This window comes from Poeciliopsis prolifica, unplaced genomic scaffold, assembly GCF_027474105.1.
Source record: "Poeciliopsis prolifica strain line A6 unplaced genomic scaffold, Auburn_PproV2 SCAFFOLD063, whole genome shotgun sequence".
NCBI lineage: Eukaryota > Metazoa > Chordata > Actinopteri > Cyprinodontiformes > Poeciliidae > Poeciliopsis > Poeciliopsis prolifica.
Window position 1 is genome coordinate 2,011,255 of NW_026562438.1, and position 16,903 is coordinate 2,028,157.

Genomic DNA, 16,903 nt, shown 5'->3' on the forward strand with positions numbered 1-16,903 from the left:
CTGGCGCCAAATTGAAAACGTATGACCTTTGTTGACCTCTAAAGAGCAAAACAGCATTGAAATGTATTTTGACTCCACTGCGCCCCTACATTAATCCGCCAGCTGTATTTCCTCGCTAAACCAATGAATCTATACCACATTTTTTTGCATCTTGAAGGATAGCCGCCGAACGCATAGATGCGTACCGCCTGGAGGACGGGCGCGGAAACTGCGCAACAACTTCTGTCTTAGCACGTGCGCAGCGTTGATGGAAACTGAGCAACTGCTTCCGTGGTGCGGGCGGAGGCACTGAAAACTGCGTGAGAGCTTCTGTGGTGGCTGGCGTGAGGCGGCGGTTGCTCGTACCCCGCGGTGGCAATAGGCCGGAGCGGCGCTTGGCTGCGAGGGCCGTTCGAGGCTGCTTGCAGCTTTAATTATTATTATTATTCTCCCTCCAAATGAATTGGCTTTTTGGGGGCTTTATCATATTCAAAAAACTCACCAAACTTGGCGGAGGGCTTAAGCCTGTTTCAAATTTACGTATTTTAAAGTCGTCGCAAAAATCCACAAGAAATGCTCAATACGCCACTAGAAATTTTCAAAGGACCCTTTGCTATTCACTTACTTTATCCTAGAGACATGAAATTTGGTACACTTGTAGAGCTCCCCAAGATACTCAAAATTTACAATTAATGTCATAGTGCAAGTATCACAGGAAGTCGGCCATTTGGATTGAAGGTCCAATTTTGAGGCCATTTTTGCCGTTTACAGCCTCCGTATTTCATCGAACTCCTCCTAGGGATTTCCATTGACCGGCTTCAAACTCGGTCAGTCTGCTCATAAGGCATGTCCCATCTAAAGTTATCAAAACGGTGAGTTTTTGAGTATGCTGAAGGGGGGTTAGCAGGGGTCAAAGTTCACCTACTCGCCGTAAAAAAATAAACTGCTATATCTCCTACACAGAAACTCACAGAGGCCCAAAGTTACTGTGATTGATCATCATCGGCTGCCTACAATTAACTATGGTCGAATGATGACATCACTTAGGCCACGCCCCCTGAGAACAGGAAGTGTAATGTTTTACTGTGAACGGTCGCTCTCTGACCCCTTTGACCTCATCAACATGAAACTGTGCCAAGACACAGAAAACATGTTGGTGTATTGAGGATTCCAACCCCGACCAGCTTCGATGGAGCAGGTGGGCGTGGCGGCGTGGCGAAGTGACCTGTAACGCCATCGCCATACGTTTGGCTCTCAATTCCACATTTTTTAGGCCCAGCTGCTCCAATTTCACAAAGATGGATCCTCATCCACTCCCCGACAGGATCCATCACAATATTTGGTGGCGTGGCCTAATTTCTCTATAGCGCCCCTAGAAAACTTTAAATGATCAGCCCAAGCCATGCTTTAACCTACAATTACGAAACTTTGTACACGTGTGTACCTGTCAGGACTTACAAAAAAGTCTCTTGGAGCCATGGTCTAAACCCACAGGAAGTCGGCCATTTTGGATTGAAGTTCGGATTTTGACCCATTTTTGCAGTTTGCAGCCTTCGTATTTGATCGAACTCCTCCTAGGGATTTCGATTGATCGGCTTCAAACTCAGTCAGTCTGTTCATAAAGCATGTCCCCATCTAAAGTTATCAAAACGGTGATTTTTGAGTATGCTGAAGGGGGTTGGCAGGGGTCAAAGTTCACCAACTCCCCATAAAAAATAAACTGCTATATCTCCTACACAGAAACTCACAGAGGCACCAAAGTTACTGTGATTGATCATCATCGGCTGCCCTACAATACCCTATGGTCGAATGATGACATCACTTAGGCCACGCCCCCTGAGAACAGGAAGTGTAATGTTTTACTGTGAACGGTCGCTATCTGACCCCTTTGACCTCATCACATGAAACTGTGACAGACACCGAAGACATGTTGGTGTATTGAGGATTTCAACCCGACCAGCTACGATGGAGCAGGGGCGTGGCGGCGTGGCGAAGTGACCTGTAACGCCATCGCCATAACGTTTGGCTCTCAATTCCACATTTTTGGGCCCAGCTGCTCCAAACTCACAAGGATGGATTCCCATCAACTCCCCGACAGGAATCCAATCACAATATTTGGTGGGCGTGGCCTAATTTCTCTATAGCGCCCCCTAGAAAACTTTAAATGATCAGCCCCAAGCCATGCTTTAACCTACAATTACGAAACTTTGTACACGTGTGTACCTTGTCAGGACTTACAAAAAAGTCTCTTGGAGCCATGGTCTAAACCCCACAGGAAGTCGGCCATTTTGGATTGAAGTTCGGATTTTGACCCCATTTTTGCAGTTTGCAGCCTTCGTATTTGATCGAACTCCTCTCAGGGATTTTCGATGATCGGCTTCAACTCGGTCAGTCTGTTCATAAGGCATGTCCCATCTAAAGTTATCAAAACGGTGACTTTTTCAGTATGCTGAAGGGGGGTTGGCAGGGGTCAAAGTTCACCTACTCCCCATAAAAAATAAACTGCTATATCTCCTACACAGAAACTCACAAAGGCACCAAAGTTTCAGTGATTGATCATCATCGGGTGTCCTACAATACCTTATGGTCGAATGATGACATCACTTAGGCCACGCCCCCTGAGAACAGGAAGTGTCATGTTTTACTGTGAACGGTCGCTATCTGAACTTTTGACCTCATCAACATGAAACTGTGACCAGACACCGAAGACATGTTGGTGTATTGAGATTTCAACCCCGACCAGCTTCGATGGAGCAGCTGGGCGTGGCGCCGTGGCGAAGTGACCTGTAACGCCATCGCCATACGTTTGGCTCTCAATGCCACATTTTTGGGCCCAGCTGCTCCAAACTCACAAGGATGGATCTTCATCCTCTCCCCGACAGAAATCCATCACAATATTTGTAGGGTGTGGCCTAATTTCTCTATAGCGCCCCCTAGAAAATTTTTAATGATCAGCCCAAGCCATGCTTTAACCTACAATACGAAACTTGTACACGTGTGTACCATGTCAAGACTTACAAGAAAGTCTCTTGGAGCCATGGTCTAAACCCCAGAGGAAGTCGGCCATTTTAGATTGAAGTTCAGGACTCCACTGCGGGTCTACATTAATCTGCCAGCTATATTTCCTCGCTAAACCAATGAATCCACCACATTTTTGCATCGTCAAGGAGCGCCTCCGAACGCATCAGTGCGTACCGCCTGGTGGACGGCGCGGAAACTGCGCAACAACTTCTGTGTTAGCACGTGGCCAGCGTTGATGGAAACTGAGCAACAGCTTCCGCGTGCGGGCGGAGGAGCTGAAAACTACGTGAGAGCTTCTGTGGTGGCTGACGTGAGGCGACGGTTTGCTAGTACCCCGCGGTGGCAATAGGCCGGAGCGGCGCTTGGCTGCGAGGGCCGTTCGAGGCTGCTTGCAGCTTTAATTATTATTATTTTTCTTCCCACCTCTTTGGGGGGCTTTTTGGGGGCCTTATCATATTGGAAAACTCACCAAACTTGGCGAGGCCTTAAGCCTGTTTAAAAATTTTGATTTTTAAGGTCATCACAAAAATCCCACAAGAAATGGCTCAATAGCGCCACCTAGAAATTTTCAAAGGACCCTTTGCTATTCACTTACTTATCCTAGAGACATGAAATTTGGTACACTTGTAGAGCTCCCCAGGACGCTCATAATTTACAATTAATGTCATAGTGCAAGTATCACAGGAAGACAGCCATTTTGGATGAAGGTCCAATTTTGAGGCCATTTTTTGCCGTTTACAGCCTTCGTATTTGATCGAACTCCTCCTAGGGATTTCGATTGATCGGCTTCAAACTTGGTCATTCTGTTCATAAGGCATGTCCCATCTAAAGTTATCAAACGGTGAGTTTTTGAGTATGCTAAAGGGGGTTAGCAGGGGTCAAAGTTCACCTACTCGCCGTAAAAAATAAACTGCTATATCTCCTACACAGAACTACAGAGGCACCAAGTTTCTATGAATGATCATCATTGGGTGTCCTACAATACCCTATGGTCGAATGATGACATCACTTTGGCCACGCCCCCTGAGAACAGGAAGTGTAATGTTTTACTCTGAACTTTCACTATCTGACCCCTTTGACCTCATCACATGAAACTGTGCCCAGACACAGAAGACATGTTGGTGTGTTGAGGATTCCAACCCCGACCAGCTTCGATGGAGCAGGTGGGCGTGGCGGCGTGGCCAAGTGACCTGTAACGCCATCGCCATACGTTTTGCTCTCAATTCCACAGTTTCTGTTCCAGCTGCTCCACCTCACAAGGATGGATCTTCATCCACTCCCCGACAGGAATCCATCACAATATTTGGTGGGCGTGGCCTAATTTCTCTATAGCGCCCCCTAGAAAACTTTAAATGATCAGCCCCCAAGCCATGCTTTAACCTACAATTACGAAACGTTGTACACATGTGTACCTTGTCAGGGACTTACAAAAAAGTCTCTTGGAGCCATGGTCTAAACCCCACAGGAAGTCGGCCATTTTAGATTGAAGTTCAGATTTTGACCCCATTTTTGCCGTTTACAGCCTCCGTATTTTGATCGAACTCCTCCTAGGGATTTCGATTGATCGGCTTCAAACTCGGTCAGTCTGTTCATAAGGCATGTCCCATCTAAAGTTATCAAAATGGTGAGTTTTTGAGAATGCTGAAGGAGGGTTAGCAGGGGTCAAAGTTCACCTACTCGCCATAAAAACATAAACTGCTATATTTCCTACACAGAAACTCACAGAGGCACCAAAGTACTGTGATTGATCATCATCGGGTGTCCTACATACCTTATGGTCGAATGATGACTCACTTAGGCCACGCCCCCTGAGAACAGGAAGTGTAATGTTTTACTGTGAAGGTCGCTATCTGACCCCTTTGACCTCATCAACATGAAACTGTGCCCAGACACAGAAGCCATGTTGGTGTGTGTTGAGGATTCTAATCCCGACCAGCTACGATGGAGCAGGTGGGCGTGGCGCGTGGCGAAGTGTCCTGTAACGCCATCGCCATACGTTTGGCTCTCAATTCCACATTTTTGGGCGCAGCTGCTCCAAACTCACAATGGATCTTCATCCACTCCCCGACAGGAATCCATCACAATATTTGTAGGTGTGGCCCAATTTCTCTATAGCGCCCCCTAGAAAATTTAAAATGATCAGCCAAGCCATGCTTTAACCTACAATTACGAAACTTTGTACACATGTGTACCATGTCAGGACTTACAAAAAAGTCTCTTGGAGCCATGGTCCTAAACCCAGAGGAAGTCGGCCATTTTAGATTGAAGTTCAGATTTTGATCCCATTTTTGCCGTTTATTAACCATTTCAGTAATTCGCCACTTGGGTCAGTATTGCTCCACAAATGAAACAGCAGATAATCAGGATGAAGAACAATATCAGTATTTCGCCAGTAGGTGTCAGTGTTCCTCCACCGATGATAAACAGATCCACGGGGGATGGCGTGAAAACTTTGTGAGTGTGTTGCCATGACATTTCTAAAGGATAGAAATGTCTCAGATATTTTTGTTGAATTAAATCATGCAGTAAATGTAGCGTTTTCTTACTTCTTCCAAACCATTTCAGTAATTCGCCACTCTGAGTAAGTATTACTCCAACAATGAAATAGAGTGCTTTAGAAACACAGCTGAAAATGATGAAAATGACGAACTGTAGTACTTCGCTATGTGCATATGATCGGCTGTAAATGTCACGTGATCATCCGACTGACCCAAATTGGATACGTATGACCTTTGTTGACCTCTAAAGAGAACAACAGCATGAATATATTTTGACTCCACTGCGCGTCCTACATTAATCCGCCAGCTATATTTCCTCGCTAAAGCAATGAATCTATACCACATTTTTTTGCATCGTCAAGGATAGCCGCCGAACGCATAGATGCGTACCGCCTGTGGACGGGCGTGGAAACTGCGGAACAACTTCTGTGTTGGAACGTGGGAAGTATGATGGAAACTCAGCCACAGCTTCCGCAGTGCTGCCGCGGAGGTGCTGAAAACTGCGTGAGAGCTTCTGTGGTGGCTTCGGGGTACTGCGATTGCTCGTACCCCGCGGTGGACAATAGGCCGGAGCGGCGCTTGGCTGCGAGGGCCGTTCGAGGCTGCTTGCAGCTTTAATTATATTATTATTCTGCCCCCCTAAAGAGGGGCCTTTTTGGGGGCTTTATCATTTTCAAAAACTCACCAACTTGGCGGACGCGTAAAGGGAGTTTCAAAATTTTGTATTTTAAGGTCATTGCAAAAATCCCATAGAAATGGCTCAATAGCGCCACCTACAAATTTTCAAAGGACCCTTTGCTATTCACTTACTTTATCCTAGAGACATGAAATTTGTACACTTTTAGAGCTCCCAAGATGCTCAAATTACAATTAATGTCATAGTGCAAGTATCACAGGAAGTCAGACATTTTGGATTGAAGGTCCAATTTTGGGGCCATTTTTGCCGTTTACAGCCTTCGTATTTGATCGAACTCCTCCTAGGATTTCGATTGATCGGCTTCAAACTCGGTCAGTCTGTTCATAAGGCATGTCCCATCTAAAGTTATCAAAACGGTGAGTTTTGAGTATGCTGAAGGGGGTTAGCAGGGGTCAAAGTTCACCTACTCGCCATAAAAAAAATAAACTGCTATATCTCCTACGCAGAAACTCACAGAGGCACCAAAGTTTCTGTGATTGGACCATTATCGGGTCTCCTACAATACCCTATGGTCGAATGATGACTCACTTGGCCACGCCCATGAGAACAGGAAGTGTCATGTTTTACTGTGGACGGTCGCTATCTGACCCCTTTGACCTCATCAACATGAACTGTGCCAGACACAGAAGATATGTTGGTGTGTTGAGGATTCCAACCACGCCAGATTCGATGGAGCAGGTGGGCGTGGCGGCGTGGCAAATTGACCTCTAACGCCATCGCCATACGTTTGGCTCTCAATTCCACATTTTCGGGCCCAGCTGCTCCAAACTCACAAGGATGGATCGCCATCAACTCCCCGACAGGAATCCATCACAATATTTGTGGGGCATGGCCTAATTTCTCTATAGCGCCCCCTAGAAAACTTTAAATGATCAGCCCCAAGCCATGCTTTAACCTACAATTACGAAACGTTGTACACATGTGTACCTTGTCAGGACTTACAAAAAAGTCCTCTTGGAGCCATGGTCTAACCCCACAGGAAGTCGGCCATTTTAGATTGAAGTTCCGATTTTGACCCCATTTTTGCCGTTTACAGCCTCCGTATTGATCGAACTCCTCCTAGGGATTTTGATTGATCGTCTTCAAACTCGGTCAGTCCGTTAATAAGGCATGTCCCATCTGAAGTTATCAAAACGGTTGAGTTTTTGAGAATGCTGAAAGGGGGTTAGCAGGGGCAAAGTTCACCTACACGCCATAAAAACATAAACTGCTATATTTCCTACACAGAAACTCACAGAGGCACCAAAGTTACTGTGATTGATCATCATCGGGTGTCCTACAATACCCTATGGTCGAATGATGACATCACTTAGGCACGCCCCCTGAGAAAAGGAAGTGTCATGTTTTACTCTGAACGGTCGCTATCTGACCCCTTTGACCTCATCAACATGAAACTGTGCCCAGACACAGAAGAATGTTGGTGTGTTGAGGATTCGAAACCCCGACCAGCTCGATGGAGCAGCTGGCGTGGCGGCGTGACGAAGTGACCTGTAACGCCATCGCCATACGTTTGGCTCTCAATTCCACATTTTTGGGCGCAGCTGCTCCAAACTCACAAGGATGGATCTTCATCCACTCCCGACAGGAATCCATCACAATATTTGTAGGGTGTGGCCTAATTTCTCTATAGCGCCCCCTAGAAAATTTAAATGATCAGCCCCAAGCCATGCTTTAACCTACAATTACGAACTTTGTACACGTGTGTACATGTCAGGACTTACAAAAAAGTCTCTTGGAGCCATGGTCTAAACCCCAGAGGAAGTCGGCCATTTTTGATTGAAGTTCAGATTTTCATCCCATTTTTGCCGTTTATAAACCATTTCAGTAATTCGCCACTTGGGGTCAGTATTGCTCCACAAATGAAACAGCAGATAAACAGGATGAAGAACAATATCAGTATTTCGCCAGTAGGTGTCAGTGTTCCTCCACCAATGACAAACAGATCCACGGGCGGTATGGCGTGAAAACTTTGTGAGAGCGTTGCCATGAAATTTCTAAAAGGATAGAAATGTCTCAGATAATTTTTGTTGAATTAAATCATGCAGTAAATGTAGCGTTTTCTTACTTCTTACAAACCATTTCAGTAATTCGCCACTCTGAGTAAGTATTACTCCAACAATGAAATAGAGTGCTTTAGAAACAGCTGAAGATGATGAAAATGACGAACTGTAGTACTTCGCCATGTGCATATGATCGGCTGTAAATGACACGTGGATCATCCGACTGACGCCAAATTGGATACGTATGACCTTTGTTTGACCTCTAAAGAGAACACAGCTTGAAATATATTTTGGCTCCACTGCGCGTCCTACATTAATCCGCCAGCTATATTTCCTCGCTAAACCAATGATCTGCACCACATTTTTTGCATCGTCAAGAGCGCCTCCGAACGCATCAGTGCGTACCGCCTGGTGGACGGGCGCGGAAACTGCGCAACAACTCTGTGTTGCACGTGGCCAGCGTTGATGGAAACTGAGCAACAGCTTCCGCTGTGCGGGCGGAGGAGCTAAAAACTGCCTGAGAGCTTCTGTGGGTGGCTGACGTGAGGCACCGTTTTTAGTACCCCGCGGTGGCAATAGGCCGGCGGCGCTTGGCTGCGAGGGCCGTTCGAGGCTGCTGCAGCTTTAATTATTATTATTATTCTGCCCCCCTAAAGAGGGGCCTTTTTGGGGGCTTTATCATTTTCAAAAACTCACCAAACTTGGCGGACGCGTAAAGGGAGTTTCAAAATTTTGTATTTAAGGTCATTGCAAAAATCCCATAAAAAATGGCTCATAGCGCCACCTACAAATTTTCAAAGGACCCTTTGCTATTCACTTACTTTATCCTAGAGACTGAAATTTGGTAACTGTAGAGCCCCCAAGATGCTCAAAATTTACAATTAATGTCATAGTGCAAGTATCACAGGAAGTCAGCCATTTTGAATTGAAGGTCCTTTTTGGGGCCATTTTTTGCCGTTTACAGCCTTCGTATTTGATCGAACTCCTCCTAGGGATTTCGATTGATCGGCTTCAAACTCGGTCAGTCTGTTCATAAGCATGTCCCATCTAAAGTTATCAAAACGGTGAGTTTTTGAGTATGCTGAAGGGGGGTTAGCAGGGGTCAAAGTTCACCTACTCGCCATAAAAAAATAAACTGCTATATCTCCTACACAGAAACTCACAGAGGCACCAAAGTTTCTGTGATTGATCATTATCGGGTCTCCTACAATACCCTATGGTCGAATGATGACATCACTTAGGCCACGCCCATGAGAACAGGAAGTGTCATGTTTTTACTGTGGGACGGTCGCTATCTGACCCCTTTGACCTCATCAACATGAAACTGTGCCCAGACACAGAAGACATGTTGGTGTGTTGAGGATTCCAACCACGACCAGATTCGATGGAGCAGGTGGGCGTGGCGGCGTGGCGAAGTGACCTGTAACGCCATCGCCATACGTTTGGCTCTCAATTCCACATTTTCGGGCACAGCTGCTCCAAACTCACAAGGATGGATCGCCATCAACTCCCCGACAGGAATCCATCACAATATTTGGTGGGCGTGGCCTAATTTCTCCATAGCGCCCCCTAGAAAATTTTAAATGATCAGCCCCAAGCCATGCTTTAACCTACAATTACGAACGTTGTACACATGTGTACCTTGTCAGGACTTACAAAAAAGTCTCTTGGAGCCATGGTCTAAACCCCACAGGAACTCGGCCCTTTTAGATTGAAGTTCAGATTTTGACCCCATTTTTTGCCGTTTACAGCCTCCGTATTTGATCGAACTCCTCCTAGGGATTTTGATTGATCGTCTTCAAACTCGGTCAGTCCGTTAATAAGGCATGTCCCATCTGAAGTTATCAAATGGTGAGTTTTTGAGAATGCTGAAAGGGGGTTAGCAGGGGTAAAAGTTCACCTACACGCCATAAAAACATAAACTGCTATATTTCCTACACAGAAACTCACAGAGGCACCACAGTTACTGTGATTGATCATCATCGGGTGTCCTACAATACCCTATGGTCGAATGATGACATCACTTAGGCCACGCCCCCTGAGAAAATGAAGTGTCATGTTTTACTCTGAATGGTCGCTATCTGACCCCTTTGACCTCATCAACATGAAACTGTGCCAGACACAGAAGACATGTTGGTGTGGAGGATTCCAACCCCGACCAGCTTCGATGGAGCAGCTGGGCGGGGCGGCGTGGCGAAGTGACCTGTAACGCCATCGCCATACTTTGGCTCTCAATTCCACATTTTGGGGCGCAGCTGCTCAAACTCACAGATGGATCTTCATCCACTCCCCGACGGAACCATCACAATATTTGTAGGGTGTGGCCTAATTTCTCTATAGCGCCCCCTAGAAAATTTTAATGATCAGCCCCAAGCCATGCTTTAGCCTACAATTACGAAACTTTGTACACGTGTGTACCATGTCAGGACTTACAAAAAAGTCTCTTGGAGCCATGGTCTAAACCCCAGAGAAGTCGGCCATTTTAGATTGAAGTTCAGATTTTGATCCTATTTTTGGTGTTTATAAACCATTTCAGTAATTCGCCACTTGGGGTCAGTATTGCTCCACAAATGAAACAGCAGATAAACAGGATGAAGAACAATATCAGTATTTCGCCAGTAGGTGTCAGTGTTCCTCACCGATGATAAACAGATCCATGGGCGGATGGGCGCGAAAACTTTGTGAGAGCGTTGCCATGAAATTTCTAAAAGGATAGAAATGTCTCAGATAATTTTTGTTGAATTAAATCATGCAGTAAATGTAGCGTTTTACTTCTTACAAACCATTTCAGTAATTCGCCACTCTGAGTAAGAATTACTCCAACAATGAAATAGAGTGCTTAGAAACACAGCTGAAAATGATGAAAAAATGACGAACTGTAGTACTTCGCCATGTGCATATGATCGGCTTGTAAATTACACGTGGATCATCCGACTGACGACAAATTGATACGTATGACCTTTGTTGACCTCTAAAGAGAACAACAGCATTGAAATATATTTTGACTCCACTGCGCGTCCTACATTAATCCGCCAGCTATATTTCCTCGCTAAACCAATGAATCTGCACCACATTTTTTGCATCGTCAAGGAGCGCCTCCGACGCATCAGTGCGTACCGCCTGGTGGACGGGCGCGGAAACTGCGCAACAACTTCTGTGTTAGCACGTGGCCAGCGTTGATGGAAACTGAGCAACAGCTTCCGCGATGCGGGCGGAAGAGCTGAAAACTGCGTGAGAGCCTCTGTGGGGCTGGCGTGAGGCGCCGGTTGCTAGTACCCCGCGGTGGCATAGGCCGGAGCGGCGCTTGGCTGCGAGGGCCGTCGAGGCTGCTTGCAGCTATAATTAGGCCGAGCAGCTAAGCGCTGCGAAGGCCTATTGTTTCTGTACTGTTTCTTATTATTAGGCCCGAGCAGCTAAGCGCTGCTGCGAAGGCCTATTGTTTCTGTACTGTTTCTTATTATTACGATTCTCCCTCCAAATGAATTGGCTTTTTGGGGGCTTTATCATATTCAAAACTCACCAAACTTGGCGGAGGCCTTAAGCCTGTTTCAAATTTACGTATTTCAAAGTCGTCGCAAAAATTCCACAAGAAATGGCTCAATAGCGCCACCACTAGAAATTTTCAAAGGACCCTTTGCTATTCACTTTACTTTATCCTAGAGACATGAAATTTGGTACACTTGTAGAGCTCCCCAACATGCTCAAATTTACAATTAATGTCATAGTGCAAGTATCACAGGAAGTCAGCCATTTTGGATTGAAGGTCAAATTTTCACCCCATTTTTGCCGTTTACAGCCTTCGTATTTGATCGAACTCCTCCTAGGGATTTCGATTGATCGGCTTCAAACTCGGTCAGTCTGTTCATAAGGCATGTCCCATCTAAAGTTATCAAAACGGTGAGTTTTTGAGTATGCTGAAGGGGGGTTAGCAGGGGTCAAAGTTCACCTACTCGCCATAAAAAATAAACTGCTATATCTCCTACACAGAAACTCACAGAGGCACCAAAGTTACTGTGATTGATCATCATCGACTGCCCTACAATACCCTATGGTCGAATGATGACATCACTTAGGCCACGCCCCCTGAGAAAAGGAAGTGTCATGTTTTACTCTGAACGGTCGCTATCTGACCCCTTTGACCTCATCAACATGAAACTGTGCCCAGACACAGAAGACATGTTGGTGTATTGAGGATTCCAACCCCGACCAGCTTCGATGGAGCAGGTGGGCGTGGCGGCGTGGCGAAGTGACCTGTAACGCCATCGCCATACGTTTGGCTCTCAATTCCACATTTTTGGGCACAGCTGCTCCAATTTCACAAAGATGGACCCTCATCTACTCCCCGACAGGAATCCATCACAATATTTGGTGGGTGTGGCCTAATTTCTCTATAGCGCCCCTAGAACACTTTAAATGATCAGCCCCAAGCCATGCTTTAACCTAAAATTACGAAACTTTGTACACGTGTGTACCTTGTCAGGACTTACAAAAAAGTCTCTTGGAGCCATTGTCTAAACCCCACAGGAAGTCAGCCATTTTGGATTGAAGTTTGGATTTTGACCCATTTTTGCCGTTTACAGCCTTCATATTTGATCGAACTCCTCCTAGGGATTTTCATTGATCGGCTTCAAACTCCGTCAGTCTGTTCATAAGGCATGTCCCATCTAAAGTTATCAAAACGGTGAGTTTTTGAGTATGCTGAAGGGAGGTTAGCAGGGGTCAAAGTTCACCTACTCCCCATAAAAAATAAACTGCTATATCTCCTACACAGAAACTCACAGAGGAACCAAAGTTTGAGTGATTGATCATCATTGGGTCTCCTAGAATACCCTATGGTCGAATGATGACATCACTTAGGCCACGCCCCCTGAGAACAGGAAGTGTCATGTTTTACTGTGGACGGTCGCTATCTGACCCCTTTGACCTCATCAACATGAAACTGTGCCCAGACACAGAAGACATGTTGGTGTATTGAGGATTCTAATCCCGACCAGCTACGATGGAGTAGGTGGGCGTGGCGGCGTGGCGAAGTGACCTCTAACGCCATCGTCATACGTTTGGCTCTCAATTCCACATTTTCGGGCCCAGCAGCTCCAAACTCACAAGGATGGATCCTCATCCACTCCCCGACAGGAATCCATCACAATATTTGGTGGGCGTGGCCTAATTTCTCTATAGCGCCCCCTAGAAAACTTTAAATGATCAGCCCCAAGCCATGCTTTAACCTACAATTACGAAACTTTGTACACATGTGTACCATGTCAGGACTTACAAAAAAGTCTCTTGGAGCCATGGTCTAAACCCCACAGGAAGTCGGCCATTTTAGATTGAAGTTCAAATTTTGACCCCATTTTTGCCATTTACAGCCTCCGTATTTGATCGAACTCCTCCTAGGTATTTCGATTGATCGGCTTCAAACTCGGTCAGTCTGCTCATAAGGCATGTCCCATCTAAAGTTATCAAAACGGTGAGTTTTGAGAATGCTGAAGGGGGGTTAGCAGGGGTCAAAGTTCACCTACTCGCGGTAAAACAATAAACTGCTATATCTCCTACACAGAAACTCACAGAGGCACCAAAGTTTCTGTGATTGATCATCATTGGGTGTCCTACAATACCCTATGGTCGAATGATGACATCACTTAGGCCACGCCCCCTGAGAAAAGGAAGTGTCATGTTTTACTTTGAACGGTCGCTATCTGACCCCTTTGACCTCATCAACATGAAACTGTGCCCAGACACAGAAGACATGTTGGTGTGTTGAGGATTCCAACCCCGACCAGCTTCGATGGAGCAGCTGGGCGTGGCGGCATGGCGAAGTGACCTGTAACGCCATCGCCATACGTTTGGCTCTCAATTCCACATTTTTGGGCGCAGCTGCTCCAAACTCACAAGGATGGATCTTCATCCACTCCCCGACAGGAATCCATCACAATATTTGGTGGGTGTGGCCTAATTTCTCTATAGCGCCCCCTAGAAAATTTTAAATGATCAGCCCAAGCCATGCTTTAACCTACAATTACGAAACTTTGTACACATGTGTACCATGTCAGGACTTACAAAAAAGTCTCTTGGAGCCATGGTCTAAACCCCAGAGGAAGTCGGCCATTTTAGATTGAAGTTCAGATTTTGATCCCATTTTTGGCGTTTATAAACCATTTCAGTAATTCGCCACTTGGGGTCAGTATTGCTCCACAAATGAACAGCAGATAAACAGGATGAAGAACAGTATCTGTATTTCGCCAGTAGGTGTCAGTGTTCCTCCACCAATGACAAACAGATCCACGGGCGGATGGGCGCGAAAACTTTGTGAGAGCGTTGCCATCAAATTTCTAAAAGGATAAAAATGTCTCAGATAATTTTTGTTGAATTAAATCATGCAGTAAATGTAGCGTTTTCTTACTTCTTCCAAACCATTTCAGTAATTCGCCACTCTGAGTAAGTATTACTCCAACAATGAAATAGAGTGCTTTAGAAACACAGCTGAAAATGGTGAAAAATGACCAACTGTAGTACTTCGCCATGTGCATACGATCGGCTGTAAATGACACGTGGATCATCCGACTGACGCCAAATTGGATACGTATGACCTTTGTTGACCTCTAAAAAGAACAACAGCATTGAAATATATTTTGAATTCACTGCGCGTCCTACATTAATCCGCCAGCTATATTTCCTCGCTAAACCAATGAATCTGCACCACATTTTTTGCATCGTCAAGGAGCGACTCCGAACGCATCAGTGCGTACCGCCTGGTGGACGGGCGCGGAAACTGAGCAACAACTTCTGTCTTAGCACGTGGCCAGCGTTGATGGAAACTGAGCAACAGCTTCTGCGGTGCGGGCGGAGGAGCTGAAAACTGCGTGAGAGCTTCTGTGGTGGCTGGCGTGAGGCGGCGGTTGCTCGTACCCGCGGTGGACAATAGGCCGGAGCGGCGCTTGGCTGCGAGGGCCGTTCGAGGCTGCTTGCAGCTTTAATTACGATTCTCCCTCCAAATGAATTGGCTTTTTGGGGCTTTATCATATTCAAAAACTCACCAAACTTGGCGGAGGCCTTAAGCCTGTTTCAAATTTACGTATTTTAAAGTCGACGCAAAAATTGCAAAAGAAATGGCTCAATAGCGCCACCTTGAAATTTTCAAAGGACCCTTTGCTATTCACTTACTTCATCGTAGAGACATGAAATTTGGTACACTTGTAGAGCTCCCCAAGATGCTCAAAATTTACAATTAATGTCATAGTGCAAGTATCACAGGAAGTCAGCCATTTTGGATTGAAGGTCAAATTTTCACCCCATTTTTGCCGTTTACAGCCTTCGTATTTGATCGAACTCCTCCTAGGGATTTCGATTGATCGGCTTCAAACTCGGTCAGTCTGTTCATAAGGCATGTCCCATCTAAAGTTATCAAAACGGTGAGTTTTTGAGTATGCTGAAGGGGGGTTAGCAGGGGTCAAAGTTCACCTACTCGCCATAAAAAAATAAACTGCTATATCTCCTACACAGAAACTCACAGAGGCACCAAAGTTTCTGTGATTGATCATTATCGGGTCTCCTACAATACCCTATGGTCGAATGATGACATCACTTAGGCCACGCCCCATGAGAAGAGGAAGTGTCATGTTTTACTGTGGACGGTCGCTATCTGACCCCTTTGACCTCATCAACATGAAACTGTGCCCAGACACAGAAGACATGTTGGTGTGTTGAGGATTCCAACCACGACCAGATTCGATGGAGCAGGTGGGCGTGGCGGCGTGGCGAAGTGACCTGTAACGCCATCGCCATACGTTTGGCTCTCAATTCCACATTTTCAGGCCAGCTGCTCCAAACTCACAAGGATGGTCCCTCATCTACTCCCCTACAGGAATCCATCACAATATTTGGTGGGCGTGGCCTAATTTCTCTATAGCGCCCCCTAGAAAACTTTAAATGATCAGCCCCAAGCCATGCTTTAACCTACAATTACGAAACGTTGTACACATGTGTACCTTGTCAGGACTTACAAAAAGTCTCTTGGAGCCATGGTCTAAACCCCACAGGAAGACGGCCATTTTAGATTGAAGTTCAGATTTTGACCCCATTTTTGCCGTTTACAGCCTCCGTATTTGATCGAACTCCTCCTAGGGATTTCGATTGATCGGCTTCAAACTCGGTCAGTCTGCTCATAAGGCATGTCCCATCTAAAGTTATCAAAACGGTGAGTTTTTGAGAATTCTGAAGGGGGGTTAGCAGGGGTCAAAGTTCACCTACTCCCCATAAAAAAAAAACTGCTATATCTCCTACAGAAACTCACAGAGGCACCAAAGTTTCTGTGATTGATCATTATCGGGTCTCCTACAATACCCTATGGTCGAATGATGACATCACTTAGGCCACGCCCCATGAGAAGAGGAAGTGTCATGTTTTACTGTGGACGGTCGCTATCTGACCCCTTTGACCTCATCAACATGAAACTGTGCCAGACACAGAAGACATGTTGGTGTGTTGAGGATTCCAACCCCGACCAGCTTCGATGGAGCAGCTGGGCGTGGCGGCGTGGTGAAGTCACCTGTAACGCCATCGCCATACGTTTGGCTCTCAATTCCACATTTTTGGGCGCAGCTGCTCCAAACTCACAAGGATGGATCTTCATCCACTCCCGACAGGAATCCATCACAATATTTGTAGGGTGTGGCCTAATTTCTCTATAGCGCCCCCTAGAAAATTTTAAA